The sequence below is a fragment of the Cebus imitator genome, unplaced genomic scaffold (genome assembly GCF_001604975.1).
Source record: "Cebus imitator isolate Cc_AM_T3 unplaced genomic scaffold, Cebus_imitator-1.0 Scaffold442, whole genome shotgun sequence".
Classification (NCBI taxonomy): Eukaryota; Metazoa; Chordata; class Mammalia; order Primates; family Cebidae; genus Cebus; species Cebus imitator.
In genome coordinates, this window is record NW_016107757.1 from 1,717,014 (window position 1) to 1,722,414 (window position 5,401).

A 5,401-nucleotide genomic window follows, 5' to 3' on the forward strand; every position below is an offset into this window, starting at 1 on the left:
TTTTGGAAAATCCCTATTGGGTATTTGAATAATTGAAACATTTAATCGTAATGAAAGATGAAGCCTCAAGGATAACTTTCTAAGATATGTGTAATTCCTTATATTGCATTCGTGAAAGGTGATCATTTAGGTTCTATTTGATTACTTGCGGTAATGGGAAGCTCAGTCTCTGAGGCAACCCATTTTATTGTTATATAGGTTTAGTTGTTAAATTGTTATAATCTTTCTTCTAAGGCAGATGTCATTGAATTCTTGAAATTAGGAACATGGATGAAGCTGGAAACCATCATTCTCAGCAAACTGACACAAGAACAGAAAACCAAACAGTGCATGTTTCACTCATAAGTGGGTGTTGAACAATGAGAACACATGGACACAGGGAGGGGAACATCACAAACTGGGGCCTGTTGCGGGGTGGGGGAGGGAGGCTAGGGGAGGGAGAGCAGGGGTGGAGGGATTGGGGAGGGATAACATTAGGAAAAATACCTAATGTAGATGATGTGGGGATGGATGCAGCAAACCACCATGGCATATGTATACCTATGTAACAATCCTGCACTATATGCACATGTACCCCAGAACTTAAAGTATGAAAAAAAAAAGAAAAAAGAAAAAAAGAACTCAAATGTATTGGCGTCTCGCTGTTCTTAGGATTAAGACATATTTCTTATCCTGTCCTATCAGTTCTTCCTGGTATGGCTCCTGCCTACCTCTTTAGCTTCATGTTGTGATTCTTTTCTTAACCAATCACTTCTAGTCACATTGGCCTTCTTTTAGTTTTTCTTTCTTTGTTTTTCTCTCCTATAGAGTCTTTTCTTATACTTTTCTTCATCCTAGGTAGCTCTCTTCCTAATTTTCTTTCAGCTTACACCAAACTAACCTTTTATTTTAAATTTAAAAATAGATGATTTTGTGTGTCATCCTTGTGCAGGGGCCATGCTAATCTTCTCTGTATCGTTCCAATTTTAGTATATGTGCTGCTGAAGTGAGCACCAAACTAACCTTTGTCTTTTAGAACTCATCACAATCATTTCTTTATGCATTCCACAATCTGCCTCATTAGATCAAATTCTCCAGTTATATGCATTCATAGTGCTCTGTACTTCTTTGTAACTTGTATCACAGTTGTGATTTTAATTCATCAGTGATTAATAGATTAATTTTTTAAGCGTTTTTAACCCAGTGATTTCACTCACTATGTATCATCAGCATTTATCACAGAACTGACACGTGGCAGGTACACAGTAAGTATTTGTTGAATAAAGTCAATGAAAAATAATAATAGGTCTGTGTTTTAGATACATCGGAAAATATCAGTTCTTCTATATGACAATACATTAAAAAAATGTTGAGACAGCTAGAATATCTCGTTGTGTTTCAGATGAAAAGCCTATATACATCCTGCCCTTAGATTGTCTTTCCTCTGCCAGAGAGTCCTTCACCGTCCTGGTTGCTTGCTCTTCTCTGCAAGCATTCAGATTAGTCAATGTGCCTTGTATTGTATAGTGAGGCACTTATTTCTTAAAATAATGCCCAACTTTTGAGAATTCCTTTAGGATCTAGAAATCTATGTTAGAATAAGAAACAGCTTTATGAGATTAGCCTCTAAAGTATGATTTTAAGTTTTTGGTTCATTTTACATGCAGTAGTTTAATTTCCATATAGGTTGTCTTTTGAAGAAAAGCTCTTGGTTTCTGTTAGATTTCTTTCTTTTCAGGACTCAGGTGTAGATGAGCATGGGATTCCTTGAACCATGATTAAAAGAAATTTATTTCTGCAAGCCCTAACAATCACTGTGTATTTCTTTATGTAAGTGAAATCTTGAGCTTCAAAATCTGTAACATGGAGTTAATATTTCTTGGATAGCATTTCACAATAAAAACCCATATTCACCCTTGTAATTTAGGAGGAAACAATGCAAATTGTAGCAAGTGAAATTAAAGCTGGAAATAAACTGTACTATTACTTTTTTATATGTGTCAACTTCAACATAGTCTATATATCTATATCTATCTATCTATCTATCTATCTATCTATCTATAGTCAACATATATATGTTGGTCATTGTTAGCCTTTCTCATCTAGATTAAATAACAAGTTAATAAATGTTTATTGCTTGTCTACTCTCTGTCAGATACTAAGCTAGGTGCTATTTTACTGTCTTGGAGTAATAGCTTATTTTTCTGTTTATAAAGCTAATATAATTTCAAAGTAGAGAATTTGAAAAATACAGAGAACACAAATACTTTTACCCTCTACTGTTAACACTTTGGTCTGTTTGTTTTTATTTAATATTCATTTAATAACTATTGAGTGCATATAATTTGCCATCAATTGTTCTAGAAACTAGAGATACATTAGTTAACAAAATAGATGAAATTCTTGTTCTCATGGATCTTACAACCTAGAGAGGAGAGAGATAAAATAAATAAAGTATTTAATATGTAAGCTGGTAAGTACCACAAAAAATAAAACAGAGTAGGGGGATAAAAGAATATACATAAGGTAGAAAGGGAAGACGTCATTTCTAATAAAGTGACATTCGATTAAACAGCTGAAGGACTTGAGAGAGGGTTAATCAGGAAGAAGGAATAGCAAGTGTAAGGGCTTTGAGGCAGGATTGTACATGGTATACATGGCATATTGAAGAAACGTTAAGCATGTCACCATGGCTCCAGCAGAGTGAGCAAAGGAGGGATTTGACTAGTGTTTAAAAAGATCCAGTGTCTTAGTGGTTTCCATTGCTTGCAACAGAATACCTGGGAATTGGATAATTTATAAAGAAAAGGAATTTAATTTTTATAGTTATGGTGGCTGAGAAGTCTAAAGTCAAGGGAACATATCTGCTGAGGTCTTTCTTGCTGTTGAGGGCTCCGTAGTGTACCAAGGCAGCACAGAGTATCTATCACATGGTGAGGGGGTTGAGCAGCTACCTCAGGTTCTCTGTTTCTTCTTCTTCCTCCTCCTCTTCCTCCTCCCTCTCCTTCTTTGCCTCCCCCTCCTTTCTCCTCCTCTTCCTCCCCTTCTCTTCCTCCCCTCCTCTTCCTCCTTGTTCTTTTCCCTCTTTCTCTTCTTTCTCTTCTCTTCTTCTCCTTCTTCCTTCATTGCTCCCTCTTTCTTCTTTGCTCCTCTTCCTTCTTCTTTTTCTTTGTTCGAATCCTTCCTTCCCTCCTACTCCTCTCCTCCTCTGTTCCTCCTTTCCTGTCCTTCTTCTCCCCTCCTCCTCCTAAGCTGTTTGACAATACCTAGTTCTCCCATCCTCCTCCTCCTTTTCCTACTCCTCTTCCTTCTTCTTCTTCCTCCTCTTCCTCCTCCTCCTCTTCCTTTTTAAAAAATATATTTTATTGCACTTTAGGTTCTAGGGTACCTGTACACAACATGCAGGATTGTTGCATAGGTACATACATGGCAATGTGGTTTGTTGCCTCCATACCCATCACCTATATCTGGCATTTCTCCCCATGTTACCCTCCCCAACTCCATACCCCCCACTGTCCCTCCCCTAGTCCCCCCAACAGACCCCAGCATGTGATACTCCCCTCCCAGTGTCCATGTGTTTCCATTGTTCAACACCCGCTTGAGTGAGAACATGCTGTGTTTGATTTTCTGTTCTTGTGTCGGTTTGCTGAAAATGATGGTTTCCAGATTCATCCATGTCCCTACAAAGGACATGAGCTCATCGTTTTTTATGGCTGTGTAGTATTCTGTGGTGTATATCTGCCACATTTTCTTTATCCAGTCTATCATTGATGGGCATTTGGGTTGGCTCCAAGTCTTTGCTATTGTAAAATAGTCTCCTCCTGTTTTTCTTCTTCCATTTTCTTCCTTTCTTCCTTCTTTGAACTAATTTTTTGAGTTTTAGTAGAACTGAGGTCTTACTATATGGTCTAGGTGGGTCTTGAACTCCTGAACTCAATCCATCCTCCCACTTTGCCCACCAAAGGTGTTGGGATTACAGGCATGAGCCACCATGCCTTGTCTGTTTGTCTTCTTGTAAAGCCACCAGTTCCACTCCAATGATAACTCATTAATCCATTAACAGGATTAATTCTTTCATGATGGAAGAACCTTCATGATCCAATCACCTTTTAAAAGCATATTGGAGATAAGTTTCAACATAAATTTTGGAGGGTACATTCAAACCGTAAAAACCATCCTAGATACTCTATGAATAGGCTATATGGGAAAGAGTAAAACCAGGTAGACTGGTTAGAAGTCAACTGCAATGGAAAAGGAAAGAGAATATAGTGACTCAGATCAAAGGGATGAGAAATGGCTGGATACTGAATATATATTGTCATTAGAATTTGTTGATGGATCAATTTAGGAGAGTAAGAAAATAAGTGTCAAGAAAGCTATTATTTTTTCCTTCAGTCTTTTAAAAGTTAACCTTAAGAAAGTTTGAATGCAAAAAAGTATAAAATACACTTATAATGGTACAGTGTAGTTACTGTACAGTGTAATAATTAATCACCTCTGTATGCATCCCCGAAATATATTGTTTAGTTTGCTTATTTATGAAAGTTACATAAGTTGAATAATACTTTATATATTCTTTTGGTTCTTTCTTCTTCATACTGGAGTATGCTTATGAGATTCACCTATATTGCAGGGAATAGTGTTTGTTCAGTTTTTATTGCTATACAGTATTCTGTTGCAGAATTATGTTGTAATGTATCCATTCCAGAGTGAGTAGACATTTGGGTGGTTTCCAGCCTTTGCTATTAAAATCACTGCTTCTATGAACATTTTTGTATGTGTGTCCAGGTGCATAAGAGTTTTTCTGGAGTACATTTATTCTTTTTAAAAATTGTAAGTTCTGGGATTCATGTGCAGAATGTGTAGGATTGTTACATAGGCATACATGTACCATGGTGGTTTGCTGCCCCTATGAACCCATCATCTAGGTTTTAAGCCCTGCATGCATTAGGTGTTTGTCCTAATGCTCTTCCACCCCTCAGCAGGCCCTGATTTGTGATGTTCCCCTTCCTGCATCCATATGTTCTCATTGTTCAGCTCCCAATTATGAGTGAGAAAATGTGGTGTCTGGTTTTCTGTTCCTGTGTTAGTTTGCTGAGAATGATGGCTTCCAGCTTCATCTATGTCCCTGCAAAGGACATGAACTCATTCTTTTTATTGCTGCATAGTATTCCATGGTGTACATGTGCCGCATTTTCTTTATCTAGTCTATCATTGATGGGCATTTGCGTTGGCTCCAAGTCTTTGCTATTGTAAATTGTACTGCAGTAAACATACATGTGTGTATGTCTTTATAGTAGAATGATTTATAATCCTTTGGGTACGTACCCAGTAATGGGATTGCTGGGTCAAATGGTATTTCTTGTTCTACATCCTTGAGGAATTACCATACTGTCTTCCACAATGTTGAACTAATTTACAC

The 5,401-nt window shown here is 37.3% G+C and overlaps 1 pseudogene; it reads right to left on the reverse strand.

Annotated features, from left to right (window-relative positions):
* Window positions 1–896: 896 nt before the first annotated feature.
* Window positions 897–993, reverse strand: LOC119468505 (annotated as a pseudogene).
* Window positions 994–5,401: the final 4,408 nt, after the last annotated feature.